This window comes from Macrobrachium nipponense, chromosome 4 (genome assembly GCF_015104395.2).
Source record: "Macrobrachium nipponense isolate FS-2020 chromosome 4, ASM1510439v2, whole genome shotgun sequence".
In the NCBI taxonomy this organism is placed as follows: Eukaryota; Metazoa; Arthropoda; class Malacostraca; order Decapoda; family Palaemonidae; genus Macrobrachium; species Macrobrachium nipponense.
In genome coordinates, this window is record NC_061100.1 from 29,700,117 (window position 1) to 29,720,746 (window position 20,630).

Consider the following 20,630-nt stretch of genomic DNA (forward strand, 5'->3'; position numbering starts at 1 on the left):
CTGTATTTGAGGTTGATAACATGATGTACTTCTGTGTAAAGAAAACAGAGTCCCCTTAAAATCAGTATGAGTATATCTAATGTAATTGATGCCAATGTAAGGGCACTGGAAATTAAGGGAGAAATTAAAGAGCTATGAGATAAAAGATGTTCAAAAGAGAATTTTGATTATTCCTACTGGCCAGAGCTGGAGTTTTTTTGTGTTTGCATTGTTTGTTGTACAATGAACATATGGAACTGAATGCTTAGGGGACACTGACATTGAATGTTGAAAGTAAACTCCTTGAATTAGTACAAAGTCCTTATTTTGTAAGTACTAGTGATTACTAACAAAAAGTTCTCAGTGTACACTTAATAGAAGTGCAGTCATGATTGCTATTTCGTAAGGGTAACAAATTAAGAAAATTTTAATGCATCAAGTTTTCTACTGCTTGTTTATAAAGTAAACCAATATAGCATCTTTATACATTTCACAGATAATCATGGAACCAGGAACTTCGGAGATCGATATTAAAATTGAAGACTTCCCCAAAATTGAGAGTGATGAAGGTCTTTTATATGCAATAAAGGGATTTGCCAGTGGAGCTCTGATGTTTGGAAGTAGTGAGTGTGTCACATTCCACAGAGAGAACACAAACTTGGATGTTAACTTTAGAAAGGGCAGTGTATTTACAGCGTTGCGTAAACGTGAAACAAACTTAGATTCACAACGGAAGGCTGATGTAAAGAGCAATAAACTAGACCAAAAGGGGCGCAGTTCTACTGTGAAGTTGAAGCGTGACCGAACTCCCAGCCTCTTTAAATGCCCAGAATGTGGAAGGATATGCCGTAGAAAAAGAAATCTGAAGATGCACATGAGACTACACACTGGAGAGAAACCTTTCACTTGTGAGTTATGTGGAAAGTCTTTTGCCAGGAGAGAAAACTACAGCTACCATATGAAAGCTCACAGTGGGGAGAGGCCATTTGTGTGCCAAAGTTGTGGAAAGGCATTTATGAATAAGAGTCACCTTAAAAATCATCAAGTGATACATACAGGTGACCGACCGTTTGTATGTGAGAAATGTGGAAAGTCCTTCACTCAAATAGCGGGTCTTCAGTCTCACATCAGAATTCACTCAGGAGAGAAGCCATTTAAATGCAGTGATTGTGGAAAGACATTTTCGCAAGCTGGATATCTTCAACAACACTTTCTCACTCACTCTGGTGAAAAAGCTTTCATTTGTGAGCAATGTGGAAAAGCATTTAGCACAAAGCAGTGTGTGAAGAATCATTTAAGAACGCATGAAGGACAAAGGCCTGATATCTGCAATGTTTGCAAAAAAGCTTTTGTTAGTAAGACAGTTCTTAGGCTGCACATGAGAGTCCATACAGGAGAGAAGCCGTATAATTGTAAGGACTGTGGAAAGTCGTTTAGTCAGAGAGGACCTCTCAGAGATCACATGAGATTGCACACTGGAGAAAGGCCATATGTTTGTGACAAATGTGGGGAGACATTCAATAGAAGAGGCACCAGAATTACACACATGAAGAAGCTTCATTCCTGAAATATATGCTAGTAAATAAAAATGTTGATTAGAATATGTGAGAGAAATAAAACGAAATAGTATAGTTAAACTTTGTATTAAACCAATTTTTCACATAAGAGAAGATTATTTTCTTTTAACTTAACTTTATTATTTCTAGTGATGCTGCTGAGTGTTTCAGCTTTATTGAGTCCTTCTAAACTGAATATTCACTACACAACTAATATTTGTTCATGCATAAATACATCTGTTCTTTACTTAGGGATTTAGCTTGTGAATTCCAACTGGAATGGCTGCTTAACCTACAGACAAAGTCATTAACTGTTGACAGGTTGGGGGAACCCCAGACCATCTGTTTGCCTGCACTTCACTTTGCATCTGGCTGCTGTCTTATCAAGAAGTTTAGTAGACTTTCTGCCCAACTTTGCTGTTTCCTTTTTAATCCCCCCATTTTTTTTTTACCTGTATTACTATAGATTATTTGAATAATAATGAGCCAAACTCATCAACCAATATAGCCTTCCACTTCCCTTACTAGGAAATCTTCAGGTATTCAGATGGTGTGCAGGGTAGGACAGGCCTTGCAAAAGGTTCCTTTCCCTTGTGGAGGTGGGTCTTCTCACTCTGTACATACTTTGTGCAGGAAGCACAATTGTAATCAAAGTAGTGCATGTTAGGATTGCCATGTCTGGCCATACAAACAGTGGGTGAAGTTTGCTATGAAGTAGAAGAGATATAAAGATCTCCACAATGTCAGCAGTAATACTCCACTGTTGACACTGAAGGTTGTCTTTGGAATATTCCTTCTTCTTGCCAAACTGTTCAACTGTTGTGACTACTCGGGGAGCAGTTTCCCCTTACTGACTCCTACTGAACTTTCAGCAGAGATCCTTCGTTGGGGAGACTACATCCATTCCGACACTAACTTGAGGGCTCCTTTCACTCTGAGGAAGAGTTTTCCTTTGTATGATGTGCTCTTGGTGCAAAGAAAAAACTCTTAATAACTACGTTTTTAAACATCTAACTCACCTGGTAGTTATATATATAGCTTACGTCCCTGACGTCACGGCAGAATTTCAAAACTCACGGCAATTGCCAATTGGGTAGTCAGGTGTACCACCTGTGCGCCCTCTACCCAGGTACCTGGAACCATTCCAACTATTCCTCAGATCTTCCCTGCCGCCTCACCGGTGACATCGTTGGAATTTCGCTCGTTTGGCCGTGTTTTTCCATAGTTATTTGGTGAAGTACACTTTGGCTTTGGCTTTCGCTTGTTTTTGGATTTACTTTGGATTTCTCTGGACCCTTTTAGATATTGTTGGTTTGACTCTTGCTTGTTTTGATCTCTCTTTTGGATTTTTCAACATGGCTGATTCTGCTTCAATTGTGAGAATGGGTGTGAGAGGATGTAAGACTTGGCTTGCTAAAGCCTCGTTAGATCCTCATTCATTTTGTATAAAATGTAGAGGCAAGAGTTGTGAGTTGGATGATAGATGTGAGGAATGTGTAGATTAATTGAGAATGAGTGGATAAAATATTACCGCTATGTGCGAAAGTTGGAAAAGGATAGGATCAGGAGAGCGAAGAGTAGTATGACTCGCTCTTCTAGAGATAGTCAGGGAATTGACAGTTCTCTTTCCCTTGCTAATGAACCTATTGATCCTTCATCCGTAGTGGTAGTTCCAGATCCCCCTACTGATACAGGTAATGGTCCAACTTTAAAGGACATGATGGTGGCCATTCAAGCCCTTGGTGAAAGGGTAGAATCCCTCGCAGAAGACAGGGAGAAGTTATGGTCGAATGTGAGAGATTTAAAAAACACAAGTGACAGTGCTAAAATCAGTGCAAGTGCAGTGGAGGGTGCGGCTGCTCGGATCTGTCGTGCTCCTAGCCCTAGACCTCTTCCAAGCTCACCAACCTCTGTGAGAAGGAAAGTCGACAGGCAAAGGGAGGCGAGAGGTTTTAGCTCCCGAGGGGTCGTCCCCTCGAGCGTACCTGTTGACGCTTCCTAGGACACTCACCCTCGCCATAGGAAAGGCGAGGTAAAATTGTGCTCTTCGTCGTCGGTTGACGCAGTTCCCAGACGGGGCTGGCGTCTTATGTCAGAGTCAAGACCCCTCAAAAGAGCATATACTGTAGAGCAGCGCCATGAAATGACGCCTCAGGCCCCAGGATGTAGCCATTGGAGCAGCCCGGAGCGCTTCCCTTCCAGCTCCGATGGTAACTTTCCTATCAAATACAGACGCAAATTGTCGAACAGGCGGCTGTCGTCTTCGGTAAGAGACAAAAAGATGTCGGAAGCTTTTCTGCCTTCAGTGCATGCTCCCCCTCCTCCTTCGGATTGGCACTCGTCCCCGGAACGTTCGTCCCAACCTTTACGTGATGTGGAGAGAAAATTGGATGATGTTGCGGCTTCCCCAGTCTGTCCCCAGCAGCAAGAAGCTCCGCAAATAGCTTTGCTGCAAGACATGCAACAGAAACTCTCCTCCCTGATGCAGGTCTGGTAACCTGAAGCAAAGAAAGACGTCGGTAATCGTCCAGCTCAAGACGTTCCAATCGCTGTAGGTCGTCCTTAGGAAGCTTTTGACGTGTGTCGCACAGGCGGCGAGCGTCCAGCAGCAAGCGACCTTAAGGTTCGAGAGGACAGCAAGCGTCAAAAGATTGTACGCCAGGACGTCATGCGTCAAGAGGCTGGACGCCAGGATGCCGAGCGTCAAGATTTTGGACGCCAGGACGCCAGGCATCAAGAGGCTGGACGCAAGGACGTCAGGCGTCAAGAGATTGGACGCCGAGCGTCAAGAGGTTGGACGCCAGGACGCCAGGCTTCAGGAAGATAACAAGGAGACGAGGAGGAGGAAACATGACGTCGCTACTTCGGTCCTAGGACAATCAGAAGAAGGAAACGATGACTTTCCCCCTTCTCCTGTTAATCCCGTAGAAGACATTTCCGACGAAGATGATCGAAAAGAACAGCACCCTTCGTCGGACTTAAAAAGACTCATGAGCGTATTTACAGATGTGCTTCCGGAGAACTATTCTGGCTGCCCCTCGTTCCCCGCCTTCAGAATTTACTCTAGGGAAGGCGTCAAAGAAGACCAATTTTACGAGGATGGTTTTGTCACGCTCGTCCAAGAGAGCGTTGAAAATAATGATGGATTGGATGGAGACTAAGAGGGACCAAGGAAAGACAGTATTCTCGTTTCCTCCGGCCAGATTAGCGTCTAGATCAAGTATCTGGTATGAGACTGGAGAAGCTCTCGCCCTGGGAGTTCCTGCCTCTTCCCAGGGGGACTTCTCGAGTCTAGTGGACGCCTCTCGTCAGATGGCCATGGGAAAGACTAAGATTTCTTGGTCAACACCAGAGATGGACCACCTCCTCAAAGGAATATTCAGAGCCTTTGAGGTCTTTAACTTCCTAGACTGGACTCTGTGAGCCTTGGGAAAAAAGATAAGAGTCTTTCAAGGCCGCTGACACCGAAGAGCTGGTACATCTGATGTCTTGTATTGATAAAGCTCTGAGAGATGGTTCCAACGAGTTAGCAGCGCTTTTCTCGGCGGGAATCCTTAAGAAAAGAACCCAATTTTGTTCTTTCCTTTCTAATGGGGTCACACCCATTCAGAAGGCAGAAATACTTTATGCACCTCTGTCCGCATACCTTTTCCCGCAAGAGTTGGTGAAAGAAGTCTCCTCTGCCTTAGCCCAAAAGGCCACGCAGGACTTGATGATGAAGGCAGCGAGGAAAGTTTTGCCAGCGAGTTTTGTAACGTAAAAGATTAAGGAAAATGCTCCTGTGTCTCGGGTTTCTCAGCACTTTCGGGGGTAGAGCCCTCGGTAGAGGTAACACGAGACCTACAGGAAGGAGTACAAAGAAGAGAGGCTCCAGACAAGGGCAAAGCAGGGTCTGATGGCACTCTTCAGACAGCGGTAGGACCCAGACTGTCCAACTTCTGGCAAGTATGGGAGAAGAGAGGAGCAGACCTTTGGTCCATTCAACTGCTCAAGGAGGGATACAAGATTCCTTTCCTGAGAAAACCTCCTTTAGCAGTAAAACCAATTGATCTTTCGGCCAGATACAGAGAGGAATCCAAGGCGCAGGCGATACGGCAACAAGTTTCTCTGTTGTTGCAGAAGGAAGCAATAGAGAAGGTTCGAAATCTGGGCCTTCTGGTAAACCAGCAGAAGTCACAACTGACCCCATCACAAGAGATCCTGTACCTGGGTATGAGGATTCAGAGTCAGCCATTTCGGGCTTTTCCATCTGCGTCAAGGACGGAACAAGCCTTGGTAAAGCTGCAGCACTTCCTAAGGAAACGGACGTGCTCTGCGAGGGAATGGATGAGTCTGCTGGGGACCCTTTCCTCACTAGAGCAGTTTGTCTCCTTAGGAAGACTAAGCCTTCGCCCACTTCAGTTCCACCTCAATCGGCACTGGGACAAGGGGAAGGAATTGGAGGCAAAGTGCATTCCCGTGTCGGAGACCATAAAACGCTGTCTACAGTGGTGGAACGACCCCGTCAAGCTTCAGGAAGGCCTTTCCCTAAAGCAGAGGAACCCAGACCTAGTGTTATTTTCTGACGCCTCGGACTCGGGGTGGGGAGCAACACTAGGAAAGTTGGAGGTCTCGGGCTCCTGGACCAGAGGACAAGAGAGGTTCCACATAAACCAAAAGGAACTGACTGCAATCTTTTTAGCTCTCAAGGAGTTCGAAAGCTCAGTCCAGAACAGGGTTGTGCAGGTCAACTCCGACAACATGACGGCGTTGGCCTACATCAACAAGCAAGGCGGAAACCACTCCAAGTCCCTGTAGGAGACGTCGAGAGAACTTCTCTGGGCGAAAGAAAAAAATGTGACCTTAGTAACACGGTTTATTCAAGGGGAAAGGAATGTCAGGGCAGACATCCTGAGCAGAAAAAGTCAAGTCTTGGCAATGGAATGGACTTTACATCAGGAGGTTTGCAAGAACTTGTGGCGGATTTGGGGACGTCCATGCATAGACCTCTTCGCCACAGCACAAACGAAGAGGCTGGAGACTTACTGTTCTCCCGTACCAGATCCCGAAGCGACTTACATAGACATGTTCCTCATGGATTGGTCGCACCTAGACGTGTACGCTTTCCCTCCGTTCAAGATAGTACACAAAGTGCTACAGAAGCTCGTGTCTCACGAGGGCACCAGAATAACTCTAGTGGTACCATTTTGGCCGACAAGAGAATGGTTCACAGAGGTACTGGAATTGATGGTGGACACCCCCAGAAGTCTCCCTTTGAGAGTAGATCTACTCAAACAACCCCACTTGGAAAGGTATCACCAAAACCTCCAAGCTCTTCAAGTAACTGCCTTCAGACTATCAAAAAACTCACAGGAGGCAGCTAGAGCGATCGCAAGAGCAAGGAGGTCATCCACCATTAAGGTATACCAATCCAAGTGGGAGACATTTAGAGGATGGTGCAAGGACAACTCTGTTTCCTCTTCCAGTACCTCTGTGACCCAGATAGCTGACTTCCTTCTGTACCTTAAGAGGAGTCGTAACTTTTCGACCTCGACCATTAAGGGATACAGAAGCATGTTGGCAGCGGTCTTCAGACACAGGAACTTGGACTTGTCTGACAATAAAGATCTCCAAGACCTTCTCAGATCCTTCGAAACTACTAAGGAGAGACTACAGTCCTCACCAGCGTGGAATCTAGACGTAGTCCTGAAGTTTCTCATGAGTGATAGGTTCGAGCCTTTACAGGAAACATCATTGAAAGACCTCACCATGAAAACTCTTTTTCTAAGTTAGTCTGGCTACAGCAAAAAGTCAGTGAAATTCATGCCTTCAGCAAAACCGTAGGCTTTAGACATGGCAAGGCTATCTGCTCTCTACAGCTGGGGTTTCTAGCAAAGAATGAACGCCCATCTCAGCCCTGGCCCAAAGCGTTCGAGATACCGAATCTGTCGGATATCACAGGTGAGGAATTAGAGAGAGTTCTGTGTCCGGTAAGAGCTCTTAAGGGGGCCGGCCGGCTAATGCCATTTTTTAAGGACAGGACTTTGATATTCATACCACTTAATAAGGTGACTTGGGACATCTCCAAACCGCATGTGATTTTCGCCTCTGACCTTCGGTTTTGTGACGCCAGGGCGATTTATCCCGAAAAACCATTTTTCAAATTCTATCTCCTCCCTTGATATTTAATATGAAGACCTGGGATTACTACCATATATATACCTAATGTAGACCTCCAATTGAATGGAGAGTTTTTTTTCTAAAAGTCATTTTTTTGCTAGATATGAATTTTTCAATATGGTAAAAAAATAAACCCTATAAATCAGGAGAAAAAAATTTATAAAAAAAAGATGAAACAAAAATTGAAAAAAAGGGCTCTATTTGATTGTTCTATAATGTCTTTCTGAGTTATATACGAAATTCCAATGTTATAGCTTTAAAACTAAGTGAGAAGATAGATTTTGAAGGTCAATAAGTATAGTTTTGAGATACGGGCGTTCAAAGTTTTCCTTCGTATTTCTATGAAGACAATGTTAATAAATAATGATTATTATGAATGTATATTTCTTTTTTGTGTATTAATAAACCAAAACTATTTTATTTATCATAATTTAATCATAAATGATGATCCCTTTGCTCATATATCGCAGCCTGGGGCACTGCTTGAGGCAAGATGGGGCACTCCTTCCTACGCAATTCTGTCTCTCCCCTTCACTAACTCGGCTTATTACAGCGAATTTTCTTCTTCTGTATGTTAGCGAGATGTTTTCCTTGTATTTTCCTCTTTGGCATGATGAAATTCTTGCCCGAAACAAAGATAAATAAACATAAATGCAAGAGAATGTCAGAGGTGAAACTCGAAGGTGTACTCATTTTTTTTTTTTTTTTTTTTTTTTTTTTTTACAAAGACAATTTAATAAATCATGATTACAGGCAGTCCCCGGGTTACGACGGGGGTTCCGTTCTTGAGGCGCGTCGTAAGCCGAAAATCGTCGTAAGCCGGAACGACACTTGGAAATATGCCTTAAACTAAGAAAAAGTTAGAGACCTTACCTGTGTGACATGCAAGTATATTGCATGATGTGTAGTGTGGTTATTTCAATGGCAAAGGATGGTTCTTGAAGGTATAATTCTTTATTAAACTCTTGTGACACTATAAAGCACAATGTACTACACTTAATCCTTAGGTTAGATTATACACTAAACACTATATTATGCACTGTACACTTCGTAGTAGTATTTGGTAGATCCTGGAGTACACTAAAATCCCAGTCTGGTAGCTCTGGAAGGTAAAAGTATAACACAATTAGTACAAAATACTACACAAAGTCCTGAATGCAATATGTAAATTATAGATATCAAGAGTAAAAGAGTTAATGTATGTTAATTAATTCCTTACTTTTAGTTTATAAATTCCTTACTTTGAGTTATATCAAGAGTAAAAAAGTTAATGTATGTGAATTAATTCCTTACTTTTAGTTTAAAGTTGTCATGCTATGTAACCCTGGATGCACAAAGTCTTATGTGGCCCCATAGCCTACATCATTCAGGGGGTTCTGGAATGTACAAAAAATAATTAGTATGTCAGTAAGTACTCTATGCATAGTAAGTTACATACATAATATGCACCATACAGGTGGTTTAATATCACATATATAACATGTATAAAACTTAGTTTAATGTATGTTAATTAATTCCTTACCTTTAGTTTAAAGTTGGCGTGCTATGTAACCCTGGATGCACAAAGTCTTATGTGGCCCCATAGCCTACATCATTCAGGGGGTTCTGGAATGTACAAAAAATAATTTTGTCAGTAAGTACTCTATGCATAGTAAGTTACATACAGTAATATGCACCATACAGTGGTTTAATATCAACTGGTATGCATAGTAAATGATTGGTCTACACCCCCTGTTCAGCAGGGAGTGTACAGTATGAGGGACCTTGATCACTTATCCCATGTGAGAGATCTTGGTCACTTTTTTTTAGTATGCGTATAAAACTTACTTAATGTATGTTTTACTACACTATGTATTATCCTTACCTTTATGTTATGTAGTAACCCTGGACAAAGTTTTATGTGGCCCCATAGCCTGCATCATGGAGGGGGTCCTGGTTTTCTGGAATGTACCAAAAAAGTATCAAAGTTAAGTCATGTTATGTATGTTTAGTAAGTTACATACAGTAACCATACGTACAGTGGTTTATAACATGTATGTACATAATCAAACTTGGTTGGAAATTCCTGTAAAAAAAGTTATGTACGTATGTAATACTACTGTATGTAAAAACCTTACTGTTCATACTTTGTTACACTACATGTTACATGTGATACGTATACTTTCCTGAAGGGTTTTTTCCATCCAAAAATGGTGCTTCTACTTGTAGTTATCCCTTGATGACACTTGTAGTAGTAATTTGTTAGTAACAACCTGGAGTTGTGTGAAAAATGTTGGTTCTGGAAGGAAAAAGTAACAAAATTAGTGTACAAAATATACACTACAGAAAGTTGTGAATGCAATATGTTAATTACTGTAGATATATCAAGAGTACTAAAAGAGTTAATGTATGTTAATTAATTCCTTACTTTTAGTTTAAAGTTGTCGTTCAATGTAACCCTGGATGGACAAAGTCTTATGTGGCCCCATAGCCTACATCATTCAGGGGGTTCTGGAATGTACAAAAAATAATTTTGTCAGTAAGTACTCTATGCATAGTAAGTTACATACAGTAATATGCACCATACAGTGGTTTAATATCACATATAACATGTAGTATAAAACTTAATTTAGAAATTCCTTACATAACTTACCAACTTTTAGTGAGTCTCAAAGCTGTTACCTAGGTTGTGGGAGATGGAGGTGGAGGTGTAGAGCATTCATGATAAGGATGCATTCCAAACCTAACTTCAGTGTGCTTTATCACAGATAACAGGCTAGGATGATGGGCAGTCTGGAATGAAGAATTAATATTAAAGGACAGTATGTAACCACTTAGGTGTACAAAATTTATTGTACGTATGCAAACATTAAACACAACTGAGAATTCCTTACCTTCAGCAAAATGAAGACATGTAGGCTATGTAGAGGTCTGGTTTATGTAAGTCACAGGTGCATGCCAGTCTGGAATGATAATGTAATAGTACATATGATTATATAGTATGTATGTTACATACATAACATGGTTATTACATATGTAATAATAAAACATTAATAAAAAAAAATGTCCTTACCAAATTCTAGTGGTTGGCTTGCTTACTGGGATGGCCATATGGTACATGAGAGTGGGTGGCTGGGCTATGGAGTGGGATGGGCAGGTGCTTGGGAGTCTGGAATGATAAAAAATATATAAAATGATAGTTACTACTACTGTAACTACTGCACATGTTATTACTGTTTGACATATGTAGTGTGTAATACGTATGTTCAATATAAAAAAATGAAGAATTCTTTTACCTGAAGAAATGGGAGAGGTGATACTACTCGTATCAACTGATTTGGGCTCTGGAGAGGTGATACTCGTATCAACTGATGAGGGAACATCTAGATCTGGAAAGAATGATAGGGTACATAAATATATTATAAGGTGGATGTAATTGTAGCATATGTACACTTTTAATAAAATTTCTATTAGCAATTTATAAAACATTTTATACAAATTTGTTAAGGATTCCTTACCTGATGTATAGGGCGAGGCATCAAAACCATGGAAAGGCTCAGGGTCATCTGGGTCACTGTCACTATCAAAGGGGTCTGAAATGAAAAAAAAAAAAATAATAAGGTTATGCAACATCAAACACATTGTACCACTATGTAAGTTAGTGTACGTATGTATGTAGGGTGTAAACAATTTCCAACATGAAAATGAGAAAAATGAAATTGCTTACCTGATTGTACACGTACAGGTGGGCGGGCTGATACAGAGGGTCCAGGTACAGGGGGATCTGGAACTGTCACAGGTAGTACAGGGAGATCTGGAACTGTCACAGGTAGTACAGGGAGATCTGGAACTGTCACAGGTAGTACAGGGGGATCTGGAACTGTCACCACTTCTGCAATAAAATTACAAATGATGAAAATTAATGAAGTTACAATTTACTCTTACATTTAGTTGTTACATTAAAAAATTAACACATTTTAATATGTACACTATGTAAACACATAAATTAGTAAAACAGTTCAGAATTCCTTACCAGGACTAGGAGTGGGAGGTGGTGGTACTGGAGACTTGTGAAAGAAAGTGTCAAGCCTGGACTGCACACTTCTCTTCGTCTGCTTCTCCTTCAGGGTCTCCTTGTAGAAAGTCACCAAATCCATGATTCCTCTCTTGATTTTGTCAAACCTAGAAACGTTAGGGTCTTCTGCCTCAAAAGAAGCCAAGGCTCTCTCCAGATGAGTAAAACCCTCTGACAAGCCTTTCACAGTTAATGACCTGGGTTTTGGCTCTGGTGCCGCCTCCTCTTCCTCAATCATTTGTTGTTCAAGTTCTAGTAAGTCCTCTGCAGACAATTCCTCTCCATGGGAAGCCAGCAGCTCTGTTACATCATCAGGTTCAAGATCTAGTTTCAGCCTCTTGCTTAGCCCTACGATCTTCCTCGTCACAGTCTCGACGTCTTCTGCCTGGTCAAAGCCTTCAAAACTGTGCACAAACTGTGGACACAGTTTCCTCCAGGCCCCATTTAAAGTGGTCGTCTTCACCTCGTCCCAAGCACTTGCAATATTTTTCACTGCATCAGCAATGTTGTAGCCCTTCAGAATTGCTTCAGTGTCAACTCCTTGTTAGCTTCTATGGCCCTCAAAGCAAAACATATGGTCCTTCTAAGGTAGTAAGCCTTGAAATTAGCTATTACTCCCTGGTCCATTGGCTGTATCAGCGATGTGGTATTGGGTGGGAGGTACACCACCTTCACATTAGGATGCATGTCGCTCAAATTTGAAGGGTGACCAGGGCATTGTCCAGGACTAAGAGGGCCTTAAAAGGCAGACCCTTCGAAGTCAAATACCGCTCCACTGCTGGCACGAAATGGTCATTGAACCAATCTTCGAAGACCATTAAGGTAACCCACGCCTTCTTGTTTGATTTCCAAATCACAGGGAGTTGACTCTTGAAAATGCCCTTGAAAGCCCTGGGATTCTCGGCCAAATACACCAGCAAGGGCTTCAGTTTCAAATCACCACTTGCATTGCCCCAAACAGCAAAGTCAGTCGCTCCTTTCCAGCTTTATGGCCAGGTGCTGACTTCTCCTCCTTGGAAAGGTACGTTCGATTTGGCATTCTTTTCCAAAATAATCCAGTCTCATCCACATTAAAGACTTGGTCAGCCGTGTAACCACCATCCTTAATTATCTCAGCCAAACCACCTGGAAAACTTTCTGCTGCTTCGCTATCAGCACTAGCAGCTTCACCTTGCAGCTTCACATTATGCAAATTTGCACGAGCCTTAAAACGGTTAAACCAACCTCTACTCGCGGAAAATTCACCACCAGCACTGCCTTCGCCAAACTTTTTCACTACTGCCTCATGCAGCGCTCTAGCCTTCTCCTGGATCACACTTAAGCTCACCGGAACACGTCGCTGGTTCTGGTCCTCCAGCCAGATCATGAGCAATTTCTCCATTTCAACAATGCTCTGGCTACGTTGCTTCTCGTTTATCACCGTTGACTTCATCGGTGCAGCATCCTTAACATGCTTCAGAATACGTTCCTTGTCCTTCACAATGGTTACCACCGTGGTCCTGCTCAAGCCTAAAGAACGGCCTATTTCGGTGTTAGTTTCTCCCTTCTCCGAACGCTTTATCACGTCATATTTTGACCTCCATCGTGATGACCTTCCTCTTCTTGGATGAACTATCATCGGAGGAAGTACTTTGGCGTTTAGGAGCCATTGTAAATTTGCGAAAATGGCAAGGAATTTCAGCAACGTCTTAGCACACAACCTAGTGAAATGCAGGCAGGCACGCGATTGAAGTGGCGTCCTTTCGTATTGTTACGCTTGGCGTCCTCGACCGTCCGAGGTCGTTGTTCGGTCAATTTACCATACAGTTAAATAGCGTTAATTAATTTATGCACCTCCGCTCAAAAACTAGTTCTGCATATGAGGTATCGTTAAAAAGCATAACAAAACGTCGTAACCTTGGAATTTGTGTTGTAATCTAACCAGAAACTTAGTTTTTTTAATTATGTACTGGAAACAAGCAATGATTTTTCATTATATTTGCGCTTTTGGACTGTTTTAAACTGCGCATCCCAAGCTAGTGTATTCATTCGCCCGCAAACTAGTTCCGCATATGCGGCGTCACTAAAAAAATTCAAAAAATACGAAAAAAAAAAAAAGTGTCAAAAATCATCATAACCTCAAAATTTTTGTTGTAATGTAACCAAAAACATATTTTTATTATGTACTGTGCTAAACTATAAAGGATTTTTATCATAGCATGCGTTTTTTAAAAGCGTCGTTAACTCGGAGCGTCGGAAGCGTCAGCGTCGTAACCTCGGAACAAGCGTCGTAACCCAGGACGGAATTTCCATTGAATATTTAAGAAAAAGCGTCGTAACCTCGGAACGTCGTAAGCCGGAACCGTCGTAACCCGGGGACCGCCTGTATTATGAATTTCATATTCCATTTTGGGTATTAAAAAACCAAAACTTTGTTATATATAATAAATGAAGATCTCTTTGCTCAAAGATCGTAGCCTTGGGCAGAGTGTGACGTGTACTGTCAGGCAAGAAGGGGGCGTTACTAAGCAACCCTACCCTCTCTCTTCACTAACTACGAGAATATTATGATATTCTGTAATAATACTAGAGTGATTTTTCTTCGTCTGTATGTTAGCGAGATGTTTTCCTTGTCTTTTCCTCATTGGCATGATGAAATTCTTGCCGAAACATACATAAACATACGTAAAGGCAAGCGAATGTCAAGAGGTGAAATGGAACGTGTAGACTACTTGATGTCTGTGATCGCACTAATTCATGACTGGACTTGGTACCTGAGCCTGAAGTCTCCTTCTCGACTCGGGGAATGTCTACAGAGGCCATTTCTCCCAATTTCTTTGACAATAATTATAAAAATTTACGATAATAGAAGAAATATTGCATTTTCTTGTACGGATCAGTGTTTTAGGCTTATTGAGTTATGTTAACTAATTTCCCTGTAACTACGAAAGTAAGAGGAATTTTGACGAAATATTTCGTATACGTATTCTCAATTGCCATATGAAGCTCCATGAATTTTTTCATGACTTTGCATTTTTCGCCCTATACCACCATATATAGCGGTTCCGGCCGGCCCCCTTAAGTATTACCTGGAAAGAACGAAAGATTTACGTGGCAAGTCAGAGGTACTTTGGTGCTCAGTTAAAAAACCCTCTCTGCAAATGTCAAAGAATGCGCTATCCTTTTTTATAAGACAATTAATAAGGGAAGCCCATTCGAAATGTACTGAGGCGGATCTCAGGCTGCTGAAAGTCAAGACACACGAGATTAGGGCGGTAGCAACCTCTGTAGCCTTTAAGCAGAATAGATCCCTTCAGAATATCCTGGACACGACCTTCTGGAGAAGCAAATCAGTGTTTGCCTCGCACTACTTGAAGCAAGTGCAAACTGTATGAAGACTGCTACATGCTGGGGCCAATTGTAGCAGCTAATTCAGTAGTGGGAGAAGGGGCTACCCCTGCAACCCCATAACCCAATACCCTATTGAATTTTTATGGTTGTTTGTGGAGATTGGACGCAGTCTTCCACAATCATTGATTCTTAGTCAGGTGGTAGCGCCCGGAACAAGGGTATTGTAGGGAGTCTAGTCACATAGAGGTTATACACCGGTTGACAGCTCCTAGAGGTCTTCAGCCCCCTGGGTGGATCGCTGGATCTCTTAAGGAAGGCAGACATAATGAGGCAGGATATCATTGAAGTCAGCTTCCTTAACAGGTAGGAACCATAAGTTGGTTTTTATTAACACTTATGTCAATTCCAACGATGATAGCTGTCTCTGACCCGCCACCAAAGGTGTCAATCAGCTACGTATATATATAACTACCAGGTGAGTTAGATGTTTAAAAATGTTATTTTCATGATAAAATAAATTTTTGAACATACTCACCTGGTAGTTATATATAATTTAATTCCCACCCTCCTCCCCTCTAGAGACTATGGGATAGAAGATCTGAGGAATAGTTGGAATGGTTCCAGGTACCTGGGTAGAGGGTGCACAGGTGGTACACCTGATTACCCAGTCAGCGATTGCCATGAGTTTTGAAATTCTGCCATGACGTCACGGACGTAAGCTATATATATAACTACCAGGTGAGTATGTTCAAAAATTTATTTTATCATGCAAATAAAATTTGTTCCGATACGTAATACAAACCCTCGGTCCTTTAACAATAGGAAGGTAACTAGCGGCAGCTGGGACGGTCGTAAGCTTCGAACAAGGGGAGAACGGTAGTTAACTGCTTGTCCGATCGTGCGCGCGCCCGAGAGGTGAAGAATCACTTTTGCTTTCGGCCGCGGGTGTGAAGGACGTGTTCGTCATCGCTCTCTGCCCGCTTCATCGTCGTATGCTTTGTTTATATTGTGTTTTCTACTAATGGTTTGGTTTGACTTGAAAATGAAACTGTAAGTACACTGTTTTCATTTTCATTACTTAATTATGAATCAACTTGGAGCTATCGCCGTAGAGACGGCGATTTCCGCTCTTTTCATGAATTGAACCCTTGAATTATGTCTCGGTGCAGAGGGCGGGCGCACTCGCGCCGAGTCATGTATTTTGGGCGAAAGTGTGTAATTGAAAGATGTAAGTACTCTTTTTCATTATATTTTTGCCCTGTGCGTTCGTTGCCGAGAGCTTGATTGCGCTCGGCAAGAGCCTCTTATTTTGTATGAATAGAATGCAATGAAAGTGGATTCGCAATGCAGTTTTCTTTTCATTTTCATTTATTAATTGCATCAAATTTAATTTTGGATCAATTTCCGCTCTTACCCGGAATTAATCCTTACGATTTATTGCTGTGAAAGTGAAAATAGCAAGTGCAGTATTGTTCATTTTCATATATATTTATGATAGCATCGTATTATTATGGATCAGGTTTCCGCTCTTACCGGGAATTGATTTTTCCCTCTTTAAGTTCTATGAAGTGAATCGCAAGTGCAGTATTCTGTTTCATTTCATATTACTTTTCACTGCTGTGCGGGGGTAGGGGAAGCGAAGGTCTGCCAGGAAGTCGTCGGAAAGCTCTCCCGCGACTCCCTTGGTATCCGATTCTTCGTCTTCTTTCCTGCCCCCCCGCTCAGCTTCCTTGTATTTTGTTTTTGGGGTCTTCCTTCCGTTCGGGGTGGGGCATGTCTCCCCCCCCGTGCGTGAGGGAACCCCTCTTACTAATCTGTCTGTGCTACCGCAGGTGCTACAGCCGTGGGAGACGACCTTGGACAGGTATGGACCACTGCGGCTGCAGGGCGTGCCTAGCATCCATGATCTGCTGCAGAGTCTAGCGAGGTCTGGGGCGGTGACCTTGGAGTGGTCTCCACTACAACCTTCACGGCCGATTATGCTGCTTCCCCCCGCTGGTCTACACTCCCCATGCTGTGTCGGTGACGCCGTCTGCCGCTTCTAGGGCCGGTCGCCGCCGTACCGAGGAGGGGTATGCCGCCGCCGCCTGTGTTTTCTTCGTGTTGCCTGCCCCAGACTTCCGCTGTTCCAGCAGCTCGCCCCTGACCGGCCGCCAGTACCACGCTGGCTGCCGATGATTCTACGAGGCGATGGCTGGGCCTGCCGTACCTGTCGCTGATGTGGTTCCCGCTACTGGCTTGGCTGTCCCTTCTGTGTTTACCGCTGCCGCTGTTCCTGCCGCTCCTGAGCTGGTTGCTGTTCCTGTCGCTCCTGGTTCCTGCGCCTGTCCATGCTGGTCCTGCCCATGGTGTGTCTTCCCCAGTCCCAGGTCCTTCCGGACAGGTGCAGTCGGGCCGTGTTGCTTCGGCAATAGGCCCGACTCCGGCCTGGATGGAGGACCTGACGACTATCCTGCGTGAGCTGACGAAGAAGAGGAAGGTGTCATCTTCGTCTTCGTCTGTTGCTGCCTCTTCCCCTTCGACTTCTAAGGCCCATAAGCCGAAGAAGAAGAAGGCTGCCTCCCCCCCCTAAGAAGTCTCCTTCGGGAACTTCTAAGGGCCCGTCCCACCTCGGTGGGACGGGGGGTCCTTCTGCTGGTCCTCCTGCTCTTCTTGGAGCGGGGCCCGTCTCCCCTTCCGTAAGGAAGAGATAGACGGGGACCAGAGGAGTATCGGTTAGCTCTGGTACTTCCTCGCCTGGTGCTAGCGGCGATGCCGCTACGCCAGGTTCCGGCTCGGTCTCTCGTTCGCGGAGATCCCGAGTGTACGCTCTCCCTCGGGAGACCGTGCAGCCAAAGTTTCGGCGCCAGAGTTCGCTCGAGGCGCCAAGACCACGGCACGGAGCAGAAGGCTGGCGAGAACCGCTCAGGTGACTCTCGCCAGGCCAGCGGCCGCTCTCGCAGCGACCAGCTGGTAACCGGGTTTTGTTATTCCCCCTAAGAAGACTCCTTCGGGAACTTCGAAGGGCTCGTCACATTCCGGTGTGACGGGGGGGTTCTTCTGCTGGTCCTCCTGTTCCTTCGGGAACGGGGCCCGTCTCCCCTTCTGAGAAGAAGAAGAAGACGGGGACCAAGGGTGTGCTGGCTACCGCTGGTACACCCTCGCCTGGTCTTGGCAGCTCTGCTGCTAAGCCAGGTACCGGCTCGGTTTCTCGTCCCGAGAGAATTCCGAGTGTACGATCTCCTTCGGTGACCGTGCAGCCAAAGTTAAGACGCCTGAGTTCGCTCAGCGTCATGACCGAGGCACGGAGCAGAAGACTGTCGAGAGACCGCTCAGGTGACTCTCGCCAGGCCAGCGGCCGCTCTCGCAGTGACCAGCCGGTACCTCGGTGTGGACGTGACGGTCTCTGACCGGCCACGGGTTGAGGCTGGGAAGAGGTCCCCCAGGTCCCCTCGACCGACGGTACCAGCCTCGGCTGGTACCAGCGGTTTGACGTGCCGCGAGGACGCTCACCGGTCTCACGGCGAAAGCGAGCTCTGCAGGTCACCTGACCGCCGCTCCCACAGGGACCGGGCGGATACGGTGACCAGCAGCAGCTCGTCTGACGCACGGGACCGGGGTCGACGTGCTCAGTCGAGCCGCTCGCCACAGGTGAGCGGCACGGCCAGGCCTGCAGATCGATCCCCACCGCGGGTTGGTGATCGGCTGCAACCCCCCACGTACGCTGGTCCTGCCAGCGAGCGGGGGGGGAGCGTCAGGTCTGTCTCTCCACTACCTTCAACTTCCTCGGGCTACACCGGGAAGAGCGAGGTAGCTAGGAGTGATCGTGAGAGGTGCGCCGCTCACGATCCCGTCACGACGCCGCACGTGCCACGTATGGTCTTAGGACCAACCAGGACGTACGCGCAAGTGATTGGAGGCGACCGTCAGGGGGAGAGGGGGTAGCGTCAGTTCTGTCTCGCCGATACCTTCAACTTCCTCGGCATACGCCAGGAAGAGCGAGGTATATAGGAGTGATCGCTGAGAGATGCGCCGCTCACGATCCCGTCACGACGCGCACGTGCCAGGTGGTCTTAGGAACCAACCAGGACGTACGTGCAAGTGATTGGAGGCAACCGTCAGGGATCTGTTGCTGGTCCTTCTTCTGAAGGAGGAGGGTCCTGGGAGCTGCTCTTGTTGGAGGGACAGGACGGTCCTACTCCTCAAGACGCTGTAACTTCCGAGATTCAGAGTAACTTTACCCAGGTTATTGCACTGATTCGTCAGCACAAACGACCGGGGAAGGATCGCCGCTCCCACCAGCAGAGCCCATGTCTCTGCTCGAGTCGTTTTGGGGCACCCGAGAGGGAACCCAAACCGACGGTGGGTATGCCGCGATCGGAGCTTGCCGATTCTGTCTTGAACCAGAGTCTCTCACGTCTCCGGACAAGAAGGCTCTCTCAGTTCTGGCCGGTCGATCAAGCTACTTCCACCTCCTCTACTGCGACAGCGGCGTTTCTACGTGTCTTCGGACACCGTATTTAAATACTCCTTCGGTCCTCCTGAGAGGTTTCGACCTCGACGAGGACTGAATGAGTCGGAGACGGTATCGGCTCTCTCCTGTCAGTGTCGATCAGCCCCACCCAGACGACGTTCACAGTGGCGGCAGACCCTTACCTACAGTGAGAGTTCGTAACCCTCCTCGGGGAAAACGTTTTCTCCTGACGATACGTTTTCCCAGACTCTGAGAGGCCATCGCCGCAAGGCGATGGCTGCTCCTACTCTTCTCCAACTGCTAGTTCCACTGGGAAGGCGAGCGAGTATCCAATTCCTCCCCCATTCCCTCTCTCCTTACGGCTACGAGGGAAAGGGGAAGGATCCTACAGAGATTTCTCTGTAGGATCCCACGTTGGGGACTGCGCTACCAGGGGGGACCTTCGGGTCCTACCTGACGTAAGCCCCGGTAGTTGAGGAGGGATCCTGCCCCATTCTCGATTTCTACGGGAATCGAGAGGACCACCAGCCGATATCGTTTGACGAATTCGGTGGGGGTTTCGCAGACTGCTTAGAATTCTACGGAATTTCTAGCGCATTCAGTGTTAGAGTTTCTTACGATCTCCAAACACATAGGCGAGACCACGGTCCAAAGTGAGCGAGACGAGAATCCCCGATATGTTACACGATAATCGGGAACCTCGCCTATGCTCGAATTCCTGGAATTTCTAGCATTAGGGAAGAAGACTGCTGCTGAAAGAAGACTATCTCACAGTAGGCGAACCAACCTGGAATAGAGAAGAACGGACGGGAATATCCAGTTTGGCTGGAACTATCGTCTTAGTATTCTGTTCACCATTGAAGCTTTCCTTCGAGGAAGACTTCTCCTTCACTCTCTTTAATAGAGAACTAAGGTGGCGATCTCCAATCCTTATTTTGTTTTCTTGAAGGAAAGAATTTAGGATGGAGATCGTTGTTCAGAATCCTACAAATATACTACGTATATTAACCTCGCGACATGATTCTGCTAAGCAGTTGAATGGTCCGAGGGTAGGCGCATATCCTGGTTATTCTACGGATTGCGACTTAGACGAAAAGTA

General features: G+C 45.0%; 2 long non-coding RNA genes and 1 pseudogene across 3 annotated transcripts in view; 2 read left to right on the forward strand and 1 right to left on the reverse strand.

The window, feature by feature from the left end:
- LOC135210838 (uncharacterized) overlaps positions 1-20,630 on the forward strand; it is a 160,218-nt gene that overhangs the window by 34,397 nt on the left and 105,191 nt on the right. The window lies entirely within an intron of this gene.
- Positions 1-20,630, forward strand: part of LOC135210644 (zinc finger protein 665-like) — a 63,770-nt pseudogene that overhangs the window by 22,848 nt on the left and 20,292 nt on the right.
- LOC135210834 (uncharacterized) lies at positions 9,217-10,845 on the reverse strand. 2 transcript variants are annotated; one of them, XR_010313580.1, is made up of 6 exons: positions 10,747-10,845; positions 10,568-10,636; positions 10,327-10,466; positions 10,102-10,184; positions 9,559-9,972; positions 9,217-9,299 (listed from the first exon to the last, which is right to left on the reverse strand). It is a non-coding gene; the product is annotated as an uncharacterized LOC135210834 (long non-coding RNA). The 2 variants fall into 2 exon arrangements; XR_010313579.1 differs by having other exon boundaries at positions 10,102-10,466.